The sequence below is a fragment of the Corvus kubaryi genome, unplaced genomic scaffold (genome assembly GCF_017639235.1).
Source record: "Corvus kubaryi isolate FWS band 111438036 unplaced genomic scaffold, C.kubaryi_AGA036_p1.0 37385, whole genome shotgun sequence".
Lineage (NCBI taxonomy): Eukaryota > Metazoa > Chordata > Aves > Passeriformes > Corvidae > Corvus > Corvus kubaryi.
In genome coordinates this window covers 24,627,914-24,644,481 of record NW_024581127.1, presented here as the reverse complement: position 1 = coordinate 24,644,481, position 16,568 = coordinate 24,627,914, and the positions used below count along the sequence as shown (strand labels likewise).

General features: G+C 41.9%; 1 long non-coding RNA gene across 1 annotated transcript in view; it reads left to right on the top strand.

Annotated features, from left to right (window-relative positions):
* The first annotated feature begins 305 nt into the window (after positions 1 to 305).
* LOC121668386 overlaps positions 306 to 16,568 on the top strand; it is a 31,287-nt gene continuing 15,024 nt past the window's right edge. The window contains exons 1-2 of the long non-coding RNA XR_006017355.1: positions 306 to 541; positions 2,417 to 2,683. This is a non-coding gene — a long non-coding RNA (uncharacterized LOC121668386). The remainder of the gene's footprint in view (positions 542 to 2,416; positions 2,684 to 16,568) is intronic.

Genomic DNA, 16,568 nt, shown 5'->3' with positions numbered 1-16,568 from the left:
ATACAAGGTACAGTTTCTGGCATGTGAATTTGTCCTTACTACTTATTTCATTCGGCCTTCCCAGATCCGAACCCTTAAAATAATCAACTTTGCTATCCTTTGGGCATTCCTTGAGGACTGCTGGTATTACAGAGGTTTCCACTGCCATAAAGACAAAAGCAGAGGCTCAATGCAATGAAAAGGTTAATTGTTGTCAGTATGTTTTGGAGAGGTATGCTAGGAAGGAGGAGTGTGTGGTTAGAGCAATAACCAAGACAAAAGATCCAAGCTCTTTCCCCATCTGGGCAGCAGTCCTCTTGCATGACTTAGGGGGAGCCACTTCTATCTTCTGCTGATGTTGCTGCTAACTTTGCAATATATCTAAGCGTGCCCACCTGATTGCAGCCCTGGGCAGCATGAAAGCACATGAAATTATTGCTTAGTCTTCATGAGAAGGAAAGAAAATCAACGGACATATGAGGTAGAGCAGAAGGATAGAGATATTACTTTGGACCAGATGAGCCCGCAGAGAGCACAGCTGCTACTGAGTGTTACAGCAGAGGTGAGTGTTGAAGAGACAGCATTACAGACTGGGGGACTGGGGAGCCCTTCTTGTGCACAGGATGCAGCAGGGGATACAATCCAAAATTTTTAAGAGAAAATTACCCTAACAGGTAATAAAAAATGGCAAAGCAGGCAGGGGAATTGACAGCAGCATGCTAATAATGTCATTGGCATATATTCTTTTCAGGTTCCATATGTGATGGATAAAGCAGATACATCCCTAAGCATCCCCTCTCCTCCTCACTTCCCACCTAACCCAGGGCATCACCTCCTCAGATGTAGGGACTGAATAGCTCCTGAGTGTCTCCTTCTATTATTCTAATCAAAGCAGTTTTGCAGAGTAAATGCCTGTTATTTAAAACCTAGTCTAAATAGGCTGCCTTTATTTAAATAAAATGGAATAGAGCATGAAAAAAGAGCCATTTAAATGGCATTTATGAGGAAGTGTTACTTTTTGATGATGAGGAAGTTGTGATGAGTGTCTGGAGCTGGTAAACCTTTTCCTTACACACCTACAGAGCATGGGTTTCTGACCTCAGAGAGGACAGGCAGGTAGGGATATAACATTTATAACCTACAGGAGGGTAACCAGGTAAGACGGATAATGTTTAAGTAGTGGCACTAAAATGATTAAGGCATTACTGTACTTCTCTAGCTGGAAAGCAGTAAATGATTACAAAGCATTATTATCTCATCCTAAGAGCTCACTCAACACATAAGGAAAAACAAATAGTTCACTTTGTACATTTAATTTAGTCATTTGCCTGTTTACATTGAAACCTGGCTGCTTTAACTCCCCAAATGTTTAATATCAAGTAGGTTCAAAGAAAAGTATAACTCCTCAGCAATGAATTTCCTGACTTTGCTCTTTCTGTTTAGAAAAGATGATAAAATGGATTGCAATGTTTTACAGAATTTCAGTATTTATTACATATTGAAGCTATTGCCTAGCATTTTAGAAAGATTTACAGGTTTTTGTCTTCAGATGTCACATAACAACTTTAAGACTAATCTCAACCAGAGATGCTAAATTGCCAAAGTAGTTTCACAACTGTCTGCAGTCTTAAACCTTTCACACCAGAATTTTGCTCTGCAGGGTCCAAAGAGTACGTGAATAAAGGAAAAAAGGAAATAAGTGAGCCAGCTAAATCATTTGTACAGTGATTAAGTGAAAACACTGCAGTGACCCTTCAGCCGATGAAATGAAACACTGCGGGAAGCAGAAAAGCAATAAACAAAATGGCAGAGGTTGTTGAAGACTATGGATAAGGTGGTGTTACCAAATACCAAGCCCCAAATACTGTCCTGCAGGTAGAGGCACTGTTTCCCTTATCCTCCTCTAATGCAGGAACACTATACTCTACTAGGGTTTGTCAAACATTTACAAAGCACATTCCCCTTTTGGTTCATCTTTCTCGACGTGACTGTCTCTTTCCCAAATCCACTGCAGCTTCCTTCTTTCAGGGCGAGAGAGCAAGGGTGGGGGATTAAATGCTTGTCCTTTCCTCCCTGTTCCTGCCAGGACTGAGTGCTGATAGCCATTAAAGAAGTGTAATTAGCAATTCCCTTGCTATTGCAAGCACTGACAGCCGATTCTCACTTTGCTTCTCTGGAGGAACTGAGCTGCTGCTGATTTCTGCTGTCTAAAATTTCATGACCCTTTTGAATGCTCTTGTAACCTTCAAGGGGTTCACGACCCTCACTGAGAAACATTGGGCCGTTTCTGTAAAACACTATTATTTTTTCATGGGTAAATATTCCTGTGTTTTGAAGTGCACCAATAGCTTGCAATGGGCCCCTGCAGCTGTTGGACAGTGGGGACAGACTTGCATGACCCTGGCACCCCAGACAACATCATGTGCTATCTCTGTAGCTGCTCATCGCTGATGCTGTGCAACATCCTGCCAGTCCAAAGGGCAGAGGCAGCCTCAGGCTGAAAGGAGAACGAGGGAGAGTCACGTGCTCTGACCACAGAGCAAGATGGGCAAGTGCACAGAAAACATCATCTCATGTGAGCTGCAAAGCTACAGACAGGCCCCTGGGCCCTACAGACACCTGCATGCAGTGGATCTGGATGGTTCCAGGAGCAACAGCAGGAGATTGAATCATGTTGTAACTGAAAGCAGCACTCTGTTGCAAGGTGAGTGGCTCCAATGCTGGCGTGATCCACTGTGGAGTGGTCTCATGTAGTGCTTGGGGAGGTTTTCCAAACTGAGAGAACCTCAGGGGGAGCCGAGAGAGCCTCTGGGATCCTGCAGCTCACATGACAGCAGACGGTGGGACCTCGGTGGGGTTGGAGGCAGAGGTGGCCAAATGCCCTCATGCCTATAAAAGAACCACTTTGGCAGCCCTGGTGATCCGCAGTGATACCAACAGGGTGACAGTCTGCATGGCAGTTGGCACAGAAGGTGTGCAGGAAGGGCACTAAAGACCTGACAACTTGCCCAGGGAGCAATGGTATCCCCCCACAGAAAGTCATGCACTTGCTAAGCTCTGCAGCTACCGTGAAGTCTATGGGCCCCGATGAGCACACCCATTGGGTACAACCAAGGGTACTGAGGGAGCTGGTGCAAGAGCTGGCCAGGCCACTTTCAATCATTTACCAGCAGTCCTGGCTAACTGGAGAGGTCCCAGCTGACCAGAAGTGAATAAATGTAACACCCATTTACAGGAAGGGCAGGCAGGAGGATCTGCAAATACACAGACCTGTCATCCTGACCTCAGTGTCAGGGAAGGTTAGGAAGCAGATCATCTTGAGGGCCATCACATGGCACATACAGGACAATCAGGGGATCAGGCCCAGCCACAATGGATTTATGAAAGGTAGGCTCAGCTTGACCAGTATAATCTCCTTGAATGACAAGGTGACTCACTTTTGTGGGTAAGGGAAAGGCTGTGCATGTTGCTTACCTGGACTTTAGTCACCAAAGCCACAATATTTTCCTGAGAAGCTGGCAGCCCATGTCTTGGATGGGTGCACTCCTGACCAGGTAAAAAACTGGCTGGATGGCTGGGCCCAGAGAGTAGCAGTGAACGCACTTAAATCCAACTGGCAGCTGGTCACAAGTGGTGACCCCAGGGCTCAGTTCTCAGGCCAGTCCCATTTAGTGTCTCTGTCGATGATCTGGACCAGGGGATTGAGGGCGCTCTCAGTAACTTTGTAGATGATATCAAATTGGGTGGGAGTGTTGATCTGCCAGAGGGTAGGAAGGCTCTGCAGAAGGATCTGGACAGGCTGGATCAATGGCCGAAGGCCAATGGTATGAGGTTCAACAAGGCCAAGTGCTGGGTCCTGAGGTCACAGTAACCTCATGCAGTGCTACAGGCTGGGCAACAGTGGCTGGAAAGGTGCCCTTGGAAAAGCACCTGGAAGTGCTGGTCTGAACATGAGCCAGTGTGTGCCCAGATGGCCAAGAGGGCCAATGACATCCTGGCTTGTATCAGGAACAGTGTGGCCAGCAGGACCAGGGCAGGGATTGTCTCTCTGTACTCAGCACCTTGAGTGCTGTGTCCAGTTTTGGGCCCTCACTGTGAAAAGGACCCCGAAGTGCTGGTCCAGAGAAGGGCAACAAAGCTGGTGAAGGGCCTGGAGCACAGGTCTGATGAGGAGCAGCTGAGGGAGCTGAGGGTGCTTAGTCTGGGGGAAAGGAGGCTCAGGGCAAATTTTATCACTCTGCACTTCCCTGAAAGGAGGCTGTAGCCAGGTGAGGATTGGTTCTTCCCACAGGTAAAAAACAATGGAATGAGAGGAAACAGCCTCGAGTTGCACCAGGGGAGGTTTAGGTTGGATATTAAGAAAAATTTCTTGACCAAAATGGTTGTCTAGCATTTGAACAGGCTTCCCAGAGAAGTGGTGGAGCCACCATCCCTGGAGGTATTTTAAAGAATATAGATGTGTTGCTTGGGACATGGTTTAGCAGTGAACCTGGTTTAGGAGTGGACTTGGCAGTGCTGGGTTAATGGTTGGACTTGATGATCTTAAAGGTCCCTATGATTTGCATTACCCCTGGTTGACACCTTCCTTTCCCTGGGACAGAACTGTATAGAGCTGATGGGCTCAACCTTGGCACTTTTCATCCTGCCATGGAGAGCTTCCATCTGAAGTTTACTCTGTGCCAAATGGAAAAGTAAAAATTCATAGGAAAGCAGTATCAATCTGCAGTCACCTGATGCAGAAGAATGAGTGAAGAAAGGGGCAGGAGATTGGCTAATGTATGACACAGAAAGACTAGGAATAAATACTGAATACCAGTCCAAAAGCCATGCACATGAAGTTTACCTCTTCTAACTTACAGACTCCCAAATTTCTTTATTGGGTATGGTCATCTGAAGGTGATATGAATTTATGTATCCAAGGAAAGATGACACATCCAGTGCAAAATATTTATAGAGTGATAGTGAGAAAGCAAGCCAGAGTCACCTCCAGAGAGCAATTCAGCACAGAAAAGGAGAGGTAGCAGGAGAAGCATTCACATGAAAGTCTCTGGCTTGATTCATAGATCCCAGCATAACTGGGGATCCCCTGTACTGCAGTATCAGGCTTTGGAATCAGTTTTGCACCACTCAAGCACGGAAAAGTGTTCAGCCCTAGGAGTATATTCACACAGGCAGTCAGACAGGGTATGGCAGTCAGCCTTGGATTTGGTCCCAGCTTGCCCTCCCTGCTTGATTTTAAGCAGCCTGTGAACAAACATTTACTACAGTAACAGCAAACAAGGGAGTCTCTGTAAGGTGTAAAGCCAGGATGCAAATTACAAACATATGTAAATTGAAATAGTTTAGGTTAATTTCTGGGTACTGAATTCAGTGACTAAATGCTTATTTCAGAATGCTCATTCCATGCCTTGAGCTACTGCTTTGTCCATCTATCTCTTCAGTGGCAGAAAGCAATTTAGCATAATCCTTCTACTGTAATGTCCAGTTTTTCCATAAAGATTACAGATTAAACCAAAAGACCTCATTCTAAAGAAGGCTTACTGCTTTGCAAAGCTGGCCACTGTGTGTTTAACTGCATCAGAATGGTCCATTGGAGAACAGAGGGAAACCTCACATTTAGAAGGATGCAATGAAGGAGTCCCAGACAACCTAAACAATCCTTGTTTGCCAAACAGTGTGTGTGAGGCTTAAAAAATGATGAATTCAAAACACATTTCCCTGCTTCACAACAATTGGAAAATACCTTTCAATCAAATGAATAATAAAACTCATTGAAACCAGCGAGGCTGATTATCATCTAGCTTTAATCACTGTAACTACTCATGAATGTGACTGCACCCACCAGCTGATATCATCTGAGGATCTGGTCCAGGGATCTGCGTAAGGGAGACTGCAAGATAACGATGGGAGACCTTTAAGTTTTTGGCACACACGGCTGGCTGTTAATCTCAAAGTCAGTTCCCTTACCTCCTGTACTGGAATACTATGGGTTTACTTTTTTTCTCACGGTATTTCTGCTTCTGTCTTTGACTTTCTTTGACTTCAAACTGAAATACAAATGTTAAAAGAAGCACACAAATTATTTTTAAATGTGGCTCAGAAATCTTGCTGCATTGTGGGGGATGAAAATTCAAGTCGTTGTTAATTTTACTCCAACTATTCAAGCAAAAATAGTGAGACACTATGTTTCTTTAGAAAAAATAAAATGTTGAGGTCTGTTTATCTAGAAGGATATTCAACGTTATAGACTTGGCCTCATGAGATGTGGTTCATGAAAGTGGGACATTCAGCCTTTTATTGAACTACTCTTGCTAAGGATACAGAAGAAGTCTTAATCAAAGATTTCCTGGTTTTTGTAAAAGAATTTTAGTTACTGGAAAGTCAGTCTTTGTAAGTCAGAGGAGAAGAGGTTGATGTTTACCTTCAGAATTTTAAAAAAGCATTTTTAAAATGGACCAAAGCTATCAAAATGACTTTAAAAACCTTAAAAATTTGATACAATTTTTTTGGGGGGATGGGAACAGTTCAGTCCATTTCACTCTCCTTTCAAAGCCTTACGTGGCTTTCTATCCCCATTCCCAAAATCTGCAACTTCCCAGCATGAAGCTGGAAGAGGTAGATTTGCTGTAATAGGATGACCTTTTTCCCTGGAAAAGCTAAGGTAACTCAGAACTGGTTCCTCTGTCCTTTTGAGCTCGTGCAAGTGGAAAAGGCTGTAATTTAAGTGTAGGGGATATGGTTCTTTGAAGCATAAGATATATATACTGCAGACAGGCCACCCAAATCTCTCAGGAGTTCACCACCTCTGTGGTTCCCAGAGTACTAGCAAAGAGTTTTTCAGCGCCTTGTTTTCAATCATCGCCGCTACCATGTTTGTGCACTTTCCCTGGAGAGGATGTTTTATGATTTAGGCTGTTTTTAAAAAGATTCTGTTGGTTTGGTCCACTCCAGCTGGCCCCAATGTTTCACTAGGACTCAATCGAATGTATTTGCATCCATTTTTAAGATCTGTCAAGAGTGCAAGAATTTAAGCGTCAAGATCAAGTCAAGCTGGTGTGGGGTGAGCTTGGAAAAATGGCTGAGTTTACATTCTGCCAATGCTTTAAATACAGCTTCTGGGTTTGTAGCACCTTCACCCTAAAGAAAGTGTTTAAGGATATTGACTTACAAGAATAGTAGGATACATCCCTTGCTGCAGGAGCAGCTCTCACTCCCAGCTGTGGTAGCTTCCCCACTCTCCCACTGCCACTGCAGCCTGCAAGCCTGAACTCTACATCAAGTTGCTCCTAAATGATGTGAGCATGGTGTGCTGGCCCAGCCCACTTGCAAATTCTATTTGACTTTCTAGTTCAGTGAACTACAGGCATTTACTTCTACCTGTGATTTGCCTGTTCTTGCCACAGAAGGTGGTAAGAGATAAGAGTGAGGCACTCAGGGAGACAGGGAGACCAAACCTCCTCCACTACTGGTGTTTCATCTGTTGTGTCTCTGTGTCAATGCCTGAAACCTAATCTGGGTTTAGCCAGCTCGAGGTGGTGCAGTCTAATCTAAACTTCCAGCTCTGCCTAGCTACTCCTAATGAATCCTGATGGGAGATTTCAGGGTCTTGCAAGAGAGGAAGGTCCTGCAGCTGAGCCAACAGCATGTGTCACCACAGCTGGGCACATTGGCATAATTGTCCATTGAGTATGTATTAGTGCTCCAGCTCTGGGGTGGGTGAAAGGACACACCCTTCCTGTCCTCCTGCCTGGTGACTGTGGGCAGAACAACAGAGAGGGTGGCTGCAAAGGCAAAATATGTCCTAGCACCCCACTGAATTTACACAGAACTTGTAGTCAGTCTTCAGGCACTTCCCCTAATATAGGCTAAACCTGAGCTGTGCATTTTTCATGTCCAGCTCTCAGCTGGAACCTCCATGAACAATCACAGTCAGACAATGTTATTACAATTGCCATTGTTTGATAATTGCATCAACCTTTATTTTTCAAAGATCAGACACTCAAAATTAGCATGGAGTTTACTCTTAGATTTACTGGCACCATTTCGAAGTCATGTGCAGGAGGACCAAGAAAATGAAGCAGCAAAACAGTCTCTTCCCTTAACTTGTTAGGACAGTTGCAGTCCTGAGACTGAATTTTCTCCTCTTATTACCTTTCTGATTTTGTATTGAGTATATGCAATACAAAAAGAAACAAAGGAGAGTGAAAGAAAAAGAAAGACAGACAGACACTGTTTTTTAGTTCAAAACAAGCAGCTACTTTAACGACAGTGCTTATAAAAAACAATATTATGCTAAATTATTTAGTAGGTTTTATTTAATAAAAAGGAAAAAGGAAGATGAAATAGGGCATTGAGGAAACTCCTCTGTGTTTATTTTTGTCTCTGTGGTGGTTCATTTTACCCACCAGTGTTTTTTTTCTTCACTGCAAATCCCTCTTCCCTCTTGATTAAAAAGAGACTCTCTAATAAAAGTGATTTAAGATCACAGTGATAACTTCAATTCAAGAACATGAATAAAGAGCACCCTTGGAGGAAAGACCCCATCTGCTCACATATGATATTAGGAAGGGAGTGCATAATGCAGAGTAGTGATTGCTACCACGTGTAAGATTATTCAGGTCTTCCACGTATGGCTTCTAATCTATATGGCACTTAAAAAAAGAGGGATTCAAGTATCCTATAAAACAGGTCCTATGTTTTACATTTGACCTCTTCCTGAACATCAACCTTATTAAAAACAAATAAAAAAAAGTCTTGAATGGAAGCTGTAGTTTGATCTGGAGCTTATGGAGGCTGACAGCAACCCTGCTATTGCTTTGAGCAGGTCAGGAGCTGGCCTCTGCTTCATTCAAGAAGAAACCCATATCATATATGCCTTATGATGATCACTCCACAACTGGTTTTTATTTCATTTTATTCTAATAACCTTACAAAAATACATTTTTCACCAAATTGAAAGTTTGTCTTCCCTGAAGTCCTGGAGAGGATTAGATAGCATTACATCAGACATTTCAAACATTAAACTGTGAACTTGGACGAAGCACTTCAAAGCATGGTTATGTGAAGCCTCAAGTACCCAGGCAGAACAGCAAAGGTGAAACAACTGTAATCTCTGCAGCAGAAAGCAGTGACTCAGTGAGTGTAAGCTGTGAATCCCATTATTTTACTCTAAAATACGTATTATTGTGAGGTTTGAAATGCATGTTTGATATGCTGTGCTAATTGCTGTAAGAATGTATAATACAGGGCCTGGACTCCAAGACAAAATTTAATCAAGATAAAAGCAGGTTATGAGCAGAGGTGGAAAGACTTTTGTGCACCACTTTTTACAATTTTTAATAGAAGTGGAGCAACTGGAATTGGAGAAGGTACAATTTTTTTTTAGCTAAAATGGTTAAATTAAAAAAAAACCACAAAAAACCCCCCAATTAATATAGAAATAAATGAACATATGAAGAGAAACCTTCTTCTTGTAGAGTTTGCTCATCTGAATTTACATTAATAAATTAAATTGGAATTACTCTTCTATCTGTGTAAAGCCAGGGATAAGGGCTTACACTGCCTTAATTATTCTGGTATAAGCTGGCTAAGGACCTCTGCTTATTCACACAAAACAGGTGCCACTTCTCCAGCAATGGAGATGTCTCTTTGTTCCCCAAACAAGGCTTTAGTGAGCTAGTAGCAGTGGCCACATCTCACTGCTTGCCAAGTCATTAGCAGGAGGCAGAAATATATGCACTCAAGGAAAAGCTTGCTTTGGAGGTGGTTTGAAGTGAGAGGCAGTTTATCAGGTTTTGACAAAGATTGTTTCAGCAAAATGTCTTTTTGGGAAAAAACTATTTTGTGGGATTTTTTTTGTTATTTTTTAAAAATTATTTTTGCTTGAGGGTTTTTTGTGGATTTTTTTGGTTGTGGGGTTTAGGGATTTTTTGGGGGTTGTTTGTTTGTCATTGGTTTTGTTTGCTTTTGTACATTAAACACAAATATTTAATATTTAACTTAATGTGGGGGTTGATTTCTGCCAGCTTCCTTGGTGCTCTCTGCTCTTCCTGGGCTGAGTTTCATAGAATCCTACCACAGTTTGGAAGGGCAACATCTTTCTGAAGAACAGGAGCTACTCAGTGATCAAGGAGCCCCCTTTTCATCAAGCAGCAAAAGCACAACCACGTAATACTTCAAAAGCTGATAGGAATTGGACATTTTGGTATTAAGCTGAAAAGAATCAATGAAAGTTTCAGCCTTGGACTGAGGGCTGTTTCCAGTCACAGAAAGTCCAGATAGAGTCTTTCCTAGATGTTCTGCATCCATGGAAAATAGTTATAACAATTGCTCCTTAAAATACTTTTCTTTATATGTCTGGAAGCACATGTACAGTATTTTACGTTTTTCTCATTGCTATATGCTTAATAACAATCCTGGCTTATGTTTTTTGCTAAACTTGGAGCAGAAATGCTAGACTGTTTGCCCACAGCCATACCAGAATGTCTGAAAATGGCATTTGGATTCTCTCCAAGTAATTGGGATGAATATACTGCTTTGCTACCAAAAAAAAAAAAAAAAATCTTCCTTTACTATCAAGTTCCCATACTTACCTCTCCTACCCTGTGCTGTATAGCTGCGTTTCTACAGCCTTGTGACCCTCGTCTCATAAGCACCTCTGAAAAGGTGCCACAGGCAGGATACTGAGGGCTGTGAGGAATTAAAGCACTTGCCAGAGATGGGAGTTGACTGTTTTGCTAGTGGTGGGAGGCATGAAACCTTCATGTCCAGTCCAGCCACAGGCAGCAGCTTTGTCTCAGCCGCTGCTGGGTTGGTGCTGCAGCCACTGTGAATAAGTGGTCAGACCACATGCTTAATTGAGTTCAGATGTATGAAGAGCAGATAATCTGACATGAACTGACACCCTCACACTTCTCATACCTTATAGCTCCTACTTGCCTTCCATCACAGGACATCCACCATGATCCCAGTCTCCTCCCATACCCCACTACTTCAGTCTTACATCCCCTCCTCTTACAATACCCTGTTCCTCTTCAAGGCTTCTGTCTCCTGCAAAACCTACCAAATCCAATATTCCCTGAATTTTATGTTGGCCACTTCCACCTCCAGTCTCAAGCCCATATCCCTCTCAGTTGCTTTTTGGCACCTCCTGAGATATCTCACAGGATGCAGCCCAACAGCATCACCTGGATCCATCCAACACCAAAACCTTGGGTGTGAGAGGCAGCAACACTGACAGACCTGCCCCTACAGGGACTCTCACAACAAGTCAGGGCAAGGGTACAAGCTTTAACTAGCTCATGGTGACAGCTAGCTGTATTTCATGCTGGATGAAGCCTAGTGCTTAAGTGCAAAGCAGGTTTATTGTGTCAGTGCTGCCTCCTTGGGCTTGGGCAATTAAATATTATGTATCTCACACCTCTGTTTGTGAAACGAGGAACTTACTCAGCATGAAGATGGAGCAATCAGAAGGGCTATGGAAATGCTAAGTTATTGTTATAACCACTGAGTAGGTGGACCAGAGTTATGTGCTTAAGGATGTATATTCACTGATTTATAACTAACAAACAGGCAGCATTTTAATTTTCAATTAAATATACATCTGTCCCTTATCTGGCTTCTTTCTCAATTAACCTTACTCCTAGCTGTATTGTAAATGCCTTTGAAACAGAAGATGAAGAACACAGGTGCTTTCTGGGATGGGAGGATGAATAAAAGAGATCATGTGAATTATCTCAGCTGAAACAATAAAATGTAAGTGACCAGGGAATGTCCTGTGTGTCTGGTTTTGGACCATAAAGTCTGCCTGGAAATGGTGCCATTTATCTGCACTAGTCCCTTAAGCAGGCTTAGGAGTCTTTTTGCAGGCCTGAAACTGCGTCTATCTATCACTGCTACTGTAATCTTGAAAGCAGAAGGCTTAATGGCAAAAGCATCTTAAAGCTACAAACATGGCTGGAAGTAAAACACCACACTTGTAAGAAGGGGGAATTCCCAATCAGTCACTGTGCTTGTTGCTGCAAAAACATTTCAGTTGTGTTTCCACATTAAATATTCAACAGTCTGTGCAGCAGCTCTTTGGCTCACGGTAAGGTCACTTGTTGCTGTCTGCATCTCCCATACATGTAGGTCTGGGCTAGAAGCCCAACTTATAATTGCTTTAGTACCAAGAGCTCAGCAAAAGCACTGCAGGAAAGGCCTCTGTCACAGTCAGCTGTGATTCTCAATGACATCTTTAAATTCACTTGTGAATAACTGATTAGATGGATTAACTCCGGCTTTTTGCTTCTTATACCCGAAGGCAAATTTATTCCTTTGTAGGTAATAAAATATTCTACAGTAAATAAACAAAGCCACAGATGGTGGTTTACATGTTCAATTAATATTTTGTTCTTAATTATTTGTTACACACTCTCAGAACCGGTTCTCATGATAATAGAGAAAGACCATGGATCAAGAACCTTATGTTTGCTGTGGGACCAGTGTTTACCAAGGAGAGTATAATAAGTCCAAAAAATAGTCACAAAAGAATCACAATATGCATGAGATAGATTTATAAAAGCTAAAGAGATGAAATTGAGAGGGGTGCTAAGAAAATGTAGCCAGTCAAAAATCAATTAAAATCTGGTGGGAAATGGACATAGATGTTATAAAGCAATATGAAGCAAGCAAAACAGAAATGATAATTAACACACTTGTGGATACACTCCTAAACAAAGCTAAAGCTATTGTAGACAAATTTATGCTTGGTAGGATTAAGGACAATAAGTATGTTAAATATGTTGGTAATAAAACAAATCCCTAAGACAACATAAGCCTATTACTACACAAAGATGGTAACTTTATCAATACTGCTGCAGAAAAACTATGTTCAGTAATTATCTGTGCTATACTTAGAAAGCACAAGGTGAGGAAAGAGATGACAGATTTTCCAGGCCATTAGTAGCTGAAACATTAGGCAGCATTTTCTAGAGATAAATATTTTAAAGCAGAAGCTCAAATAAGAAGCACCCCAGGGTACCATGAGAACTGACTAGAGTGGTCTTTGCTGTGCAAATGTTCATTTTTAAGACGTTTTGGAATAACAGAGAAATACCAGGGAGGACAGCTAATATTGTGTCTGCATGGAAAAAAGGGAGCGGTGTGACAAGAATAGGCTGGTGAGCCTGACATCAACACCAGGAAAAATATTTATTGCTTTCTCTCCTCCTTTTTCACTCCTGACCTTATTTCTTTTTGAACACCAGCCCAGTGACCTCGAAGCAACCTTCTCATTGCTTAGTTTTTCTATGCATTAGGAGTTGAGACTGATTCCCACTGAGATCTCAGCAAGCCTGACTGGAATTCCAGTACCCTCCCTGCTAAATACAACCACACATGGTCCCCAAAAGGGCTTGGGGTAGCAGCTGGCCTGCTATGTGACAGCAGCATGCAGGAGCTGGGAATCAGCCAAGGAGTAAGAGTACCAGCTGATGGATTTAAATAGGGACTCAGCTCCAAGGGACCAGAGATGACCAGAGGCGCATTTCCGAGGAGGGGCGGTTCTGAGTGATACGGGCTGCAGGGGCTCTTCCCTGGTTTCTCTCCTGAGAACTAAAGTGGGAACACCAGGCCCATGGAAAGATGGTGGGTTCACTTGTGCATTTTTCTTTCTGGCTCATTTGTAGGATAGAAGTCTGGTCCATGCTTTTCTGGTGTTAACAGTCTTTAGCAAGCAACAAGAACTGTCAATAGCCCCTAAACCTTGTGTTTCCTGCTATTATTCTATCCCAATTTTTTCTGGTTTTCCTGCTTAGTTTTTTTTCTTTAAATATATATTTTTTTAGATATTCCTGGTACTTACCTTAGCCAGACACTTTGCCAAAAACACCACTTGCAATGTGCAGCCTTATAGGAGTAATAGGAACAGGACAGGATTTGCACAGGTGATGGAGGTCATACTACAGAGTGTCTGAAACCTGCTGTGGGTATTAAGTATATTGTGTTTCTAACACCGCAGAAAGACTTGTGGAGAGATTCACTTTTTGACCTCTGCTTCCACATATCCCAGGTATTTGGGCTTAGGTACTGTTTGTTGCACAGGCCAGCCTGAGACATGTGCTTGATGGTACAAATGTTTTCAGTGTGCCGTTACTAGTTTTCACCCAAAAATAAGGGAGACCTGCACGGATATTTAGGGGGCTGAGAACAAAAACAAAAGGTAGTACAACATCTGGAATTCACAATTTCTCTTTCTTTACTAATTTTCTACAAGCCATTTTGCAATAAACAAGAAAATTGAGGGGCAAAAAAGCAGGAGAACACTGTTCCAAGACAAGTTAACTGGAGGAGCAAGTTGAACCAGAGACTATGCTCAGCAAAGAGAATTTCAGCAAAAAGAAGAAGGTATAAAAATTGGAGACAAGAAAGGATAGCACCACATTGTATTCAACACCATTTTGTTTTTCTAGGAACAAAATTAGGACTTCTAATTATTCTTATACCCAAAAAAGTTAGATATTCTGCAGTTGATAAAGCTGAGTATGACAACTACAGCCACTGATTCCCTAGGTCTGAGATGGGTGTAGGACATTTTTGAAGCTTTTATTGCTATTATTTTAATGATCCTGGATATAGTCTCCAGAGGACTAACAGGATGTTATTTTTCATGAAAGGGGCCAAGGAGAAAAAACAATAACTTCATTTTCTTCAGAAAATTAAGGGAAACTCCCTGCTCTGATTACAGCTGTATAAGGGTTAAGAGAGGAGAAAAGGCAGGTAGTATCAGCCAGTGTCATTGCACATGTGTCCCACCATAGACCAAAAGATGCAAAAGGACAGAGAAAAGGACCTTCTGCCACCTCCTCCAGTGAACTATCATGGGTCCATGTGCATCATCTAGTTGGGAGAATGTGGATGCCTGAGAGAGAGTTCTGGCCAGTCTTTTCAAGGCAAAGGGATCCTGACTTGCTTACCAATATAAAAGATGGAAACCAGCTCAGTATTATATATATATTTCACCCTTACATGGCAAAAGTTATCAAGGCGTCTCTTATTGTTTTTCATGGAGGATCAGTGATGATGCTGTGAAACTGAAAGCAGCATCACTTAAGTAATTTGTCCAAGTAACATTCATTAGAGAGGCAATGTCGTCATGCTTTCACCCGTAAGTAGCTGCTCAGCAGTGGAGAGGCATTTACAAAAACTTTATGAAATAGCACATTTGTTGGTTTACTGCCTGAGAGCATGTTAGCTGGACAGGCTTTCTTGTCTAAATAAAATCGATTGATGTTAGCTAGACAGGCTTTCTCATCTTAGTGGATGCAATTCTTGTTAGCTAGACAAATCCCTAGTTTAATAATAGGAGTTGCAGTTGCTGAATATTGTTTGTGGCAGGCTTGTCAACAAATGTCTGGTTTAATTTATGAAAGAGAATTGTGTCAACAATGGGAATTTATTGTTTTCTACACTTCATGCCTTCTGGAGTCCTTGGTATATAACACATTGTTACAGGAAAGGACTTGTGCAAAATTCAAAGCTCTGAATGAATCTGGGGTCACACATTTACAGCCATAAGCATTAAATGCCTTGAGCTGTAACAGCCCTGGAGATGTTCAAAGTCAGGCTGGATGGGGCTCTGAACAACCTGGTCTAGTAGAAGGTGTCCCTGACCATGGCAGGGGGTTTGGAACTAGATGATCTTTAAGGTCCCTTCCTACCCAAAGCATTCTATGTTTCTATGAATTCAAACAGGCTCCTTGCAAGGCATTAGGTAGTGCTCTTCCTTGCTCACCATTTTTTTTGAGATATAATGTATGTATTCAAACACAAAACTTTTTCTTTGAGCTTTCCAGGATCTCCATAAAATAGTTGAAATATGCAGCATTCCACTAAGAAAATATTATTAGAAAACACTATTTTTTTCCCTACGTTGTCTTGCTGAATTAATGAATAATTTCAGGAACCCTAAAACTGCATCTCTCAGGGAAATTGCTGATGGCTGAGGGTATTTTAGCAAACTCTTCACAGACTGAGTCTTTCAGCTCACTCTTCAGGCTATGATCACATTTCTTTATTTCTGCTGGAGCTCTCTGGGGTTTTGTCCTCTGGTTGCCCAGATGTGGCAATGGAACCACTGCATAAAGCAGAAAATAAAGAGCGAGAATAAAAGTGTATTTCCTGATCTTTTCCTGATTGGCAGAAATCTGTCCTGGTCCTGAAAAGATGGAAATGTTCTGGAGTTTTGTAGTCTAGATAAATAATCTGTGTCCAACTCTAGCTCTGTCTCAAAGGAAAAATCTATCTCTAACTTAAATTTTCATGAGGAAACATCTCTAAATGTGACACATACTGTTTTCTTATGAGATAGCCTTTATAGAAATGTTCCTGGTGGGCTACGCAACTCTGCAAAAATCATTACTAATTTCAAAATGTAGGTCATTAATGTGACAGAATCTTCTACTGAATAGATGTTTCTCTGCAGAATTTCAGTACCTCTATTTCGGCTATGAAAAAGTAACTTCTTTTAAAATTTAGATATAATGATAGGTATTACAGGAGAGGACCAATTATGGTAGTTCTGATAAATAATAAAGTATTATACCTTATGT